This window comes from Mustela erminea, chromosome 14, assembly GCF_009829155.1.
Source record: "Mustela erminea isolate mMusErm1 chromosome 14, mMusErm1.Pri, whole genome shotgun sequence".
NCBI classification, from domain to species: domain Eukaryota; kingdom Metazoa; phylum Chordata; class Mammalia; order Carnivora; family Mustelidae; genus Mustela; species Mustela erminea.
Window position 1 is genome coordinate 54,448,958 of NC_045627.1, and position 11,853 is coordinate 54,460,810.

General features: G+C 43.4%; 1 long non-coding RNA gene across 1 annotated transcript in view; it reads right to left on the reverse strand.

Annotated features, from left to right (window-relative positions):
* LOC116573554 overlaps nucleotides 1-11,853 on the reverse strand; it is a 33,418-nt gene that overhangs the window by 8,468 nt on the left and 13,097 nt on the right. Inside the window, exon 2 of the long non-coding RNA XR_004278873.1 lies at nucleotides 4,338-4,465. This is a non-coding gene — a long non-coding RNA (uncharacterized LOC116573554). The remainder of the gene's footprint in view (nucleotides 1-4,337; nucleotides 4,466-11,853) is intronic.

An 11,853-nucleotide genomic window follows, 5' to 3' on the forward strand; every position in this document is an offset into this window, starting at 1 on the left:
TCTAGAGTAACGTGAGAAGGTAGACTTGTCTTTTGAAAGTATAAGGAATGTTTTCATGGGCCAGCCACATTAGAATTAGCTATGAGAGAGGTTAAAAGCCATCTTTCACATGGCCTACTACTGTCTCAAGATGCTCAGATACTGTGTTCCTTAAGCACCCCACGTAGGTAATTCCTTAACACACCCAAAGTATGAGAACCACTTTTCTAGACTGCAAATGCTCAGGTGAGCCAGATATGACAAAGCCCCAAAAGAGGGCTTCCAAACATCCTGCAGGCACCTCCTTCCCTGCACACATGGTGACTAAGAGGACAGGGGTGTTGCTGTCCAAGGGTGAGCCGTAAAACCCGCTGGTCCCAGGTGACCTACAAGTACCAGGAACCTTGGGCATCCAAGCACTGAGTGACTGAGCTCGAAGACCTAGGACCAGAGAGGACCTAAAGTGTTCAAGGAAGAGACAGTCTTGTCTCTGAGAGAGGAGAGAGGAAGATGGACACTGAGGAAAACAAGCATTTCACTAGAGATGCTGTTGCTGCTGACGACGAGGGCCAGAGAAAACTTCGACTCAGAGAAACAGCCACTGTGTTCCTGAGACTTCAACCCCCCAGACCCAAATCTCAGAAGGTAGGACAGCAGCCTTGAAAACACCAGCTTTTATTTCAGAAAACTGGGTACTCAAAAGAAATTGTGCTTCTGTATAAGTAAAAAGAGGGAAGATGGTGTTCCCAGAGTAGGGGAGCTAGTCCTTCAGGGCTGCTGGGGACCCTGGAAATTACATTCTGCTGCCTCTGAGCCCAGTGAGTGGCAAACACTCTCTCTGGCCAATGATATGGTGTGAGAGCATTTCCAGGCCCCGGTGTCCCACAGGTGACAGGACAATCATGCAGCAGAGGGAAGGCAACAGTGACACTTATACTGAACAGACAGGCCAAGAAGCAGCTTCCCCATTTCCTTGGACTTGTAAGCCCCACGATCCTTGTGCAATCTAACTGAAGGGGAGGGAGCCCCAAGAATGGCCAGTATTGTGTTTCTTGCTAACCCTGTTAGTAAGGGGAATAGATGCTCGGAGCCAGGTGTAATTTGATTTAGAAAAATAAAGAAATGTGATGCTTCTTGCACCTGAATGTGAAGGAGCAATTCATAACTTACACCATCCACTTACTAATTCCTCTGTCCATGTGTAAACGATTTTAGATCACCTTGACTTTGCTGCTGAAAACTACATTCTCCTTATCGTTCAACATCCAGACTATTCGATGCACTTTGTAAGAGCTGAAGTTTATATAAATATTATGTCTTAAGTTCTTATCAAAAATCCACTTTCCAGTATTTATGTTTTGGATTTCTTGTACCTTTTGCTGGTGGGACAGGGAAGGGTGGGGTGGGTTCTTAGCCAGAAAATTTGTAAAGTGGCTCCCAGGAGAGTGAGGAGCTGAAAAGCAAAGAAAGCAAACCTTAAATGTGTTTGCAGCAGCCTGAAGCAATTTGAGAAAGTAGGGTTAGAGGGCTTGCCAAAGATATAGGCATGGAAATTATTTCCCTTTTTAATGCAGATAGATGAAAATAAGAAAATTGTCCTAAGGGGTTATTCACCCAAATGGAAAAGTCTCTTTAGCATTCCCACCAATTGTACATTTAACTTTTTTCTAGTAAATATAAATATGATATGTATATACGTACATCCATACATATATTTACTAGAAAAAAATTAAATATGTAATAGATAGGAATGCTGATACAGATATAAATATATATACAGAAATAGATACACAAAAGTCAAAAGAAATTTTTTAAAAATACACATAAATATCTGTCTCTGTTGTTTTTTAGCCTTCCACTTATTCACTCCAGAGGAGGTTTGTTACTGATTTCATCGCTGCAGGAATATCCTATGCACATGTAAATATATACATGCTAAATACATTTTAATATGAATGACACCTCAAGGCACATATAGCTCTGTACTTCACTTTTTTTTCTTTAAGATTTTATTTATTTGACAGTCGAGATCACAAGTAGGCAGAGAGGCAGGTAGAGAGAGAGGAGGAACCAGGCTCCCCACTGAGCAAAGAGCCCGATGCGGGGCTCGATCCCCAGACCCTGGGCTCATGACCTGAGCCGAAGGCAGAAACTTTAACCCACTGAGCCACCCAGACTTCTACTTTTTAAATTAGAACTCTTATTGTTAGAATGAACTAGCCTCTCCTGATGGTCATGAGAATGAGCCCATAGTCTGCTTTAGAAGCGATGCTGAAATATTGGAGATGGACTTCAAATTCTTGTCAAATTCTTCAAAGGCTCTTTAACATTAGTGAGGTCAGGATTTTCCAAAAGGTGGAGGAAATATTTCTAAGGGGCTATTTTCTGAGTTCAGTTGGCTCATGGGAGAAAATCTGACAGCAGAACCTTGGCTTCTCCCAGGCTCCTACCCTTTGTTCTGTGCAAAGGTTCCTCCAAGGACACATCGGTTCTTCCAAGATTGTCTTGGAAGGGGGGATCCTATTTGGAGATGGCTTCATTAATCGATGGCAGAAAGATGAATCGTCCTCAAAAAGAATCCCTTTCCTTTTCACAAATGGTTGAGAAAAAAAATAAAATAAAATTGAAGATGTGGAAAACATCCACCAAGATGAAGCTAAATTCAGAATTCAGAACCTGAGCAGGGAATCATAGTTCAACATGTGAGAGCCAGGACCACCAGGGTGGCCAGAAATCTGAGTGAGTGTCAGAAAGAAGGAGTGAACTTTCGTAACACGCTGAACTGTAGAAAATTCTCAGGACATTTCCTTTCCCAATAAAACTTCACATAACAAAGCTGTTTTTGACAGGGTTGAAGTTTCTATAGAAGTGATAGGGAAGCTTTTGCTTTGCAGGTGCAGGAGGTCCCCAAGATAAGTCCAGTGGGGTTGTCAAGAACATGTCATTTGTGACTCAAGGTTGACATAGCTGGAGGACAAGAGAGAAAACAGGAGAAAGCCTTGCCCTGAGAATACCCCCTATCAACAAGGGAATCCACCCAAACCCCATTCTCTCTTTCAGGACAAGGTCGTAAGGATACAATGGGGTTACAGAGAGGGAAGAAACAAAGGAAAGGCACTTCATAATAATTACCTCATTTAATTCCTGCAGAAGGGGAGGGAGAGGACATTGTTTCCATTATATTAACCACATTCCAGAAAAATTGTAGAATAGGGAAAGAGAGGGAAAAAAAATCACTCCTAATTCCATAATTGAAACAAAGCTATTGTTACCATTTTGGCATCATTTTCCATCCTGACATTTTAACATATTTGTTATTATTTTCACATAATTATAGTCAGAGTGGTATGACTTTATAGCCTCCTTCTTAATTTTTCACTAACCATTATAGCATTATAATCATTATCGCATATGCATTTTCCGTGTTGTCAAATTCTTCAAAATCATCACCTTCCTAAATATTAGCTAATCATCCAGATACTGTCAAGTTTATTTGGACATTCCCTTATTGTAGAACATTTGCATTGCTCCTGGGATTTTATTACTGCATTATTTTAAATAATACTACAATTTCAGGTTGTTTTATTCCGATAAATCCCCTCCGGTGGGCAGGGGAGAGGAAAAAGGAAGGCAAGAGGAAATAGGTGGACAACCATCCTGAGATGCCCTCAGGAACTTGGAGACAAGATTTCCTGCGAGAGTTCTACGATAATAACCGACCCATAATCAGGGAGTTCAGAAATTTGAGATGTTACCCTGAAGGGATGGAGGCAGGGAAGAATGTAGCAGTATTCATGGAATCAATGTAGCTAAAGTATGTCACAGTCAGAAGTAGCGCTGGGCTGGCCAGGCGAGCCCAGAAAATACAAGACCATACAAGTAAGGGAGGGGGCTAGATAGTCCTGCTTTACTCCCATTTTCTCAGCATGATTAATACCCCCCACTCGCCTCCATTTCACTCTCAAACTGTATTGTTTCAGAAAATAAATTACATGGTCACCCTCCGATGGATGATTTGACAATGCCAGGTCTCCCTCTTCTACGCGACCAGAAAGATGTGCCCTCGTCTGCACAAAAAGGCTGGGGTTGATACCTTCCCATCTCAAGGCCTGGAAAGGGGCAAGGGGAGTCGAAAAGAAAGGCAAGAGTCACCGGTTTCTCTACTGCACAGATGCTGGGAAAGCCAAGCTGGAAAGAACTGAAAGCATTTTACCACTTCTAGGAGGGGGGTGGGGGAGATTCTGAAACCACACCAAGCTAGCCGAAGTGGGGGCACCCAGAGCATCCCCTCACAGGCCTGGACTCAGAGTTGCCTTGTGCTTATGGCACCCGTGAGCTGAAGGGCCAGATCCCTCTACTTGGAGAGATGGAGGGACCACGATTTTCTGGGCTTCTTGAATGATCCAGAAATCCAAAGATCGAGCCAACATCGCAACAGACTTCCTGACAGTGCTGGGGAGGAGTGCTCAAGCCGGTTTAGGCGAATCTGGGGAAACAAAGGAATGTGATACCATCTGATTATCTGATAGTGTGTTGCAATTTGCAATCCTTAACTTCCAGATGGTCCAGCAGGTGCATCTTAAACTCCAGGCCAGGTTTCAGCCTCTCCTTGCTCTTACTCCACACTCACCATGTAGTGTCCTGTGGGACCAAAGACAGCTTTCATCCCCCTATAAATTAGTAAGTTGTCACTAAGTGGTTTATACTGGTTTTATGAGTTTGAACAGCTCAAAGCAGCATTCAGGGGTTCAATAAACTCTGGTACAATTTTTAAAAAATGAATTTCTGAACCCACAGGATGAAGGGCAGATCTTTTTTCCAAATATTTGATGAAGTTTTCCCTTTCATCTGTCTTTGGTTATTTTATATTTGAACTTCCATATTAGTTTGAACTTTACCTAGTGTGTTTGTTTTAAGACTAATTACTTTTTCTCCTTATTTTCTAACAGGTTATTCCTATGTGAGTTGTAGAATAATACATTTATTTTAGACTTATTCATGTTGCTTTATGTACCATAGAGCCCTTCATTCATTCACATATCAGTATATCTTTATCTCTATGTATCAAGATGTTTGAGTTATTTTTGTTTCATTGATTTGTCTATTCATGAACAAAAAACAAATTGTTTTGAGAACTGTATCTTTATAACAGAGTTTAATAATTATAAAGCTAAATTGTTTTTACTTTTTATTCAAAGATTTATTTGAAATATTCACATTGATAATCTCAGAATTTCTTCTGTTTCTAAAATAGCCATGAGGATACTGAAATGACTTACATTAAAGTTGTGCATTAATTTGGGAACAATATTTTCACAATAGCCATTTTCTTATCTGGGAACATAACATTTGTTCAAATGTATATATTATTTTATGTGTACATTCTATATTCAGTAAAGATTTCTCATTCTCTTCATTTTGATCACATCAATTTTCCTTAAAAATACTTCTAGGTGTTTAATGGCATTTGCTGTCATTCTTTGTGATTTTTCCTATTAAATTTTCTTATTGCTGGAGAGGTTACGTATTAACCACCAACTTGCATATGATAAAATCAGGGCTGAGGGACGTTAATAAATTGTTCAGGACATATTAAGCAATCAAGTGGGAGAACAGTAGTATAAAGTAGTTGAGAACAACCTCTGATTCCGAGTGAGCTGTTTCTGTTATCTTGTGCTGTTTCCACAGCTCTTGGCAATGGCTCTTCTAGGCACACAGGTGTTAGGAATCTGGGACCTAGTCCCTTCACCAGTTTGCCCCCTTCACACATGACCACCCACAGGGCCTCCAATCTCCCATGTCTTTATCTGGACAGTGTTGCCTCTCCACATGTTCACATTCTCTCCAACCCATTCCAATATTCCCTCCTTTCCTGAGTAAGTTTGCTACTTCCATGTTCAATAGGCAATATTCACTCCTATTTTCCTTGTGCCCATTTGAAAGCTGTTAGTCATCAGATCACTAGACGCATTAGGATCAACAGAGAAAGCAAGACCAGACCACGAGACATCTGAGGGACAGGGCTGTATTTGGCCCATCAGGATGCATCCCATATCTGGCCAGGGGTGGCCAGGGCTCTGGAGGAATCAAGGGGCCAAGGAGCTGCTGGCTGTGACAGTGGGACTGAGACCAGAGCCTTCCCCGCCGGTTATCCGTCCAGCTTGCGCCTTATTTTATGTCCATCTGTGGGGAAAAAAAAAAAAAAAAACCCAGCGTGTGGAGTAAACTGTGAACTACCCCCAAGGAGGGTAGCATTGTCTTCAGTCTCATGTCCCATGGCTGTGATCAGTGTTCTTAAATCAGTGTTAGATCTTAACCAAATGCCACTGGGGGGAGGGGGGTCCCTTTCTGCCACAGCTTTTCCCTCCATTGTTCCTAGGAGGACGATTGGCTCATCGTAATTATGCCACACTTAAGAAGCTCTTCCAATATGGGCAGAGGGCTTCCTTTTAGTCTCTAAGCACAATTCTCAGCAGTATCTTATTGTAACTCAGATGAATTAACTGAAATGCTGAGAAACTAGGCAGTGAACCATGAATAATCCAGTAATGCAGGGAACACAGGTATTACAAGCTACACTTCACTGTGTCGGGGTCAGTTGCTAGATGGTTATCTTTTTCGTGATTTGGGTCTGAATCATCTTAGGCATTAGGACTAGGAATGACCTCTGTTCGGACTTGCTGGTTATGTGAAGGCCCTATTGTCACATTAGGGGCACTGGGCATCTGGAAAAATATACTGGTCAGGTGTCTGTCCCCAAAGGGCCTAAAGTCATGTTGGAGAGACAGATGCATGTGAAGTATGACTTGAAGGTGGCGTGAGGGGCCACAACCCTCATAAAAAACCCTCAAAAATCAGAGAAGGGAGGAGCAGTGGTCAGAAACAAAGGGTAGGGCAGGCCCAACTCCACGAGGTCAAGTAGGAAAGGCAAACTTTAGACAGGAGGGGAGGGGAGGATTCGAGTGGGGGACCCCAGCCCAGGTGAAGTCAAGAGGGAGTGCTATCCCTTCTTAGGAAAAGTCAGAGCAACTGATGAGCAAGCTGACCCCTAAGTCACCAAAAGACTGGCCTTCTCTTCTCATTTTTCCACCACTCTCTTTATAGCCCATCTGAACGCTTCCCCCAGAGAAGACCTGCCACCTAGTTCTCAGAAATGGGAGTAGGCAGTTGGAAGCCTTCAGAATAAAGGACTCTATAAATACAAATGATAGGAAACTCTCAACCCATATAAAGACCTTTTTCAAAAGACCAAAGCATTAAAAAAAAAAAAAAAAGGACCAAAGCATAAAAGGATAAATAACAAAAGCACTAATACTGGGAGGCCCAGGCATTATTTTTAGACCATTCCTCATGGCTCAAAACAGACGTGCGAGATCGGAGAGGTGAGTCTGGCTACCAGTCATGTTCCATTTTGGTCCTCACCCCCAGGAAGTGCTGAATCCTTGTTTTGTTAAAAACATCCCAGAATGGATTTTGTTGTCAACTGCTCTTGATCTCTTAAAATTTCCTGCATTTGCTGCTGACCGGCATCCCGGCCTTGATAGAAGTCCAGACAAAATTATTAACCTATGAGCTGCGGCTTTGTAATCAGCAGCTTCAGCTGCCCTGGCAGCTCCTGCTGGATGGAGCGCCAGGCAGCCTGGGCGGCAGGAAGTCAGTCTGCAGAGCCAAGCCCGGGCTGTGACTGTCAAGCAGCCTCAGACCCATCCTTGTCTCCCGGTCTCTCTGTTCCTGCTGTGGCTCGGGAGAAAGAGTGACGTTCTCCTGTCAGAAACCTGGAGAGAAATCCTGCCACAAACACAAGTGAAGTTGCATAACAAGGTATAAGAAATGCTACTAATTGTTTTCTGTGTGTAGTTCAACGCAGTGGGAATGTGTAAACATGGACTTTATGGAGCCTTTGCGCCCCACAGGCCCCCAGCCCTGAAATGGGGGGTCTTTCCAAACGCAGAAGGATCAACTCCCGGTAATTGAATTTCTTGATTAGTTAGCATTTCTGCAGTGGTCTAAGCTGAGTTCTCCTGACAGTTTTTACAGAGTCTCATAATGAATGAGTGGTTCTCCTGGGAGAAGGACGGTTTCTCTGGGGATCCTCAGCGTCTAGTCGAGGCGGGTATGTGACTGACACCTGTGGACTAGTGAAGGCCAAGGAGGGTGGGGAGAGGGAGGCAAACTGACTGGAAGACACCAAGGACAGCACTCCAGTCACCCAACTCCAACTCCTCTGTCTCCAGAGCCCGAGGACACCAGTGTCCAGCAGCTTCTGGGTTATGGCCGAATGCCTCCTGAAGCAAACATGTCAGAGGGAATGACAGGGTCCCCTCCTTCTGGTCACAGAGGCCTTCTGATGGCTGAGAATTAAAACCAGAGGAACCACAACTGAGCAGACTTGGAAATGGTCCTCTCATTGCATTTAACAGCCCAAATCGTTTGTGCCATCTTTTTGTTTTCTTAATACATGGAGTCCCGAGCTCCCAACAACTAACTGCTGGGAATAAATTGTGATGTAGAGCTCTACCATTAATCCTGAAGGAAGGCAGCTAAAGGTCAGAGCAAGAAGACTCGTGTTTCCCTTTCCTCAGCTCCCTGAACATGTCTTCAACTGTCATACACTAGAACTATAAAATATGACTTTATAGCAGCCAAGGGTGTGAAGGGAAAAGAGAAGATTCCATTCTTTAACTTCCACTTCGATTTGCTGGAAGGTTGCTAGTGGCAGGGAGAGAAAATTAGAGGCAGTGCCACATGATTTGCAGGAAGCTGTATCATCTCAAATTTCCTTACAAGCTGCAAAGATATTGGATCTAAGAAAGCAAGATGCACACACTTAGTTTGTCAAGTTTATTTCATAGTTTAACTATACTTGCTGAAATAAAAGATGAGAGGAATACCAATTTTCATGAAAGGCAGACATAAACACACCCTTATCAAAGCTCATGACTTTCATTAACCTTAAATGTGTGTACTACGGACTCCTTTAAGAGGCCACACCATAACATTTCTCATCACTACTCGTAGCATTTCTAACAATTAGTTGTCCACTTATCCATAAGCAATGTTAGAGATGACTTTTGACCAGAGCACAACAGAAGTTGCCTCCAACTTGTGAAAATCAGAGTTAATGAAACTCACCCTTAAGTTACACAAGAAGTAATCTAATTAGAATACCCTTGAACAGCACTATTTTTAAAACTCCTTTATTCTAGCTTAATCTCCCAGTGGCCGTTACAGCTAAAAAAAAAAAAAATGAACAAGCTAATTTTCATTTCCGTGGAGAGAAACACAGTTTTAGAGCACATTTTACTTAAGAATATCAAATTATTTTATTACTCTAAAAACCTTTAATTTAACCTTTTATTACTCTAAACCATCCTTAAGAACTGTAAAAAGGAACAAGTGTTCTTGCCACTACTTCACAGAGGGAGAAACTGAGTCACAGAGAAACTGGGGCTTAGATAAATTCAGCCTCTATTCATTTTAAAGAATCAAGGTTACCCTTCAGAATTCCTAGGAGCTCAAGCTCGAGAGTACTATAACCTCAAGAATTCTGGCTTCTAAGATATATATAACCTATATAACCTATCCACAGTTTCAAAAAATGTGTCCATGCCAGAACTCCTCCCTAGGTAGAAGCTGAACCAGAAAAGTCTCTAGCTTTCTTCTCCTTCCATTATCAGTGATTCCTGTTCACTCTGACCTAGAACTGCCAGGTATTGAAAAAACAGGGCTCATCCTGTGTACAAAATTTCAGGATTTGCCTGCATTTTTACATAAATCCAAAATCTGAAAATTATCATTTCAAATAATTGGGCTTATTTTTGTTCACAGTAGCGATTTTCTAAGCGGCAGACAATTCCTTGATTGTACTGGGGTGACACATGTGTCAACTCAACAGTTTTACTCAACCACTACCACCAACTCATTCAATTATCCGTTTCACAGCAGCTTTCAAAAGACTTAATAAATTTTAGCCAAACTTAATGCCCTTATCTCTAAAAGCCAAACCTTAAAAACAAGACCAAAAAAATTAGTAACTGACTTGAAAGTTCAAAGAAACTTCCCTATCACGCATTATTGGTCATTTAATAAAAGGCAGCTCATGCTAGAACTCTCCGTGACACATGACGGCCCTCCTCCATGAGGCCTGCAGTTCACGCCTGCCATGGCGCTTTGTCAGCCACTGATCTTACTGTGCCAGGAAGACTCTGCCACAGGCTTCATAAAACAAGCATTTAACTCTCTCTTCCTCATGCATTTATCAATGGCTAAACGTAGATGTAATTAATGCACAGAACCATGTCGCATTAAAACAGAGAAGGACCTTTAAAGTTATAAGTACAAATTCCCACCTAGAAGAGAGAACGTCCCACGTCCCCTCAGATTTGAAGGGCCTTCAGGGGAGCACCCCAAGGCTGAGCACTTCCTGTGGGCAGGGAACAAAAGGGGAAGGGGGCTGACTGATGGTGAGGTCCTCGGACAGTGTGTGCCCAGCGCATGCTGTGGTCACTCTGCAGGAGCATATGGGTCTCTTCCTCTCAGAGATTCATGGAGGTCCAGAGATTGAGCTTCCCTGTATCACTCACCTTTTGAGTGAAAGGGCTGAGGCGGAATCCATGTCTGACAAACACCAAATTCCACACTCTTTCTCCTATATTGCTTCTCAAATGGCAATGTCCAAAATTGAAAAATGTCTTTCATCCAGTGTCCACCATTGGCTCTAATTTGCCTTTCTGAATCGAATCCACCTTACACATAAACCACACACCTAATCCATATTGTTTATAGAAATCAATCACTGATGGGCCCCCTTCTCTTCATCTACAACGTCTTCCAGGTCAAACACAATATCTGGCTCCGCAATTGCTTTTCGGTCTTCCATGACAAGCCTCTCCCTCTGCCCGCCAACAAGTCATTCTCCCCCGCCCACCCCCCCACCCCCCCACCCCCCCACCCCCAGCACACAAATAAAATCCTTCACTCCCTATTTAACACTTCCGGGTGGCTTCCCCTGTCCTCTGAAGACAACCTGAATTCCTCAATGTGACCCCCCCCCACTCATGCTTCATATCTGATGATTCACATAAGAAGGGGTACCTTGACTCCCCACTCCTCACCCGCACCACCACCCCACTGAGAGTCCACAAATGTCCCAGCCCCAGCAGGAGCCTGGGGACCTTTGCCCTGTTCATTTTTTCCTGCCTCATGTCTCCTTGTGTCGGATTTTTCATGCCATTCCAGTCTCATCTGACATGTTCTCATAGAGTGCTGCCAGTCTGGAGCCCGTATCTGTAACTTTCTAGCACATGATCTTCTTTTCTTTCTTACTCTTATCACTTGCCAGTATCACCATACTTTCCTCTTATTCATTGTCTCCCATCGCCCTCATTCAATTATATTGTCAGCACCCTGATGAGAGCCTGTGGGCCTAGATCACAGCGCTGGACCTGAGCTAGGCCTGGAAAACAGAGATGCAAAGATCATTCACTGAATGACTTGAATGCTCCATGTGCAATCCTTCTGGTGTTGAAACCAAACTCCTTCCCTCTGTATCATCTCTTCTCAGGGTCAAACGCACCCAGTGTGTAGGCTATCCTTGAGTCTGCTTCTAAACTCCCTCCACCCTGCGCCAGATTCCCTCCAACACTGATCTGAGCACAGCCCTGCATCTGCCATGTGATAGAGGGTGTGGCTCCAGGGAGAACCTCAGACACACGAAGAGGACCTGAGGTTGACAAAAGTAAACTAGACTGAGGAGGTTCAGTACAGGCAGCGGCAGGCCTCTGCCTTTGTCCCTTGCCTTTCATTCTAGAACATGGCTGAGGGCAGTAGGGCAGAGGCTCGTGGATGGTGGAAGCCCTATCCACCCCAGCTGCT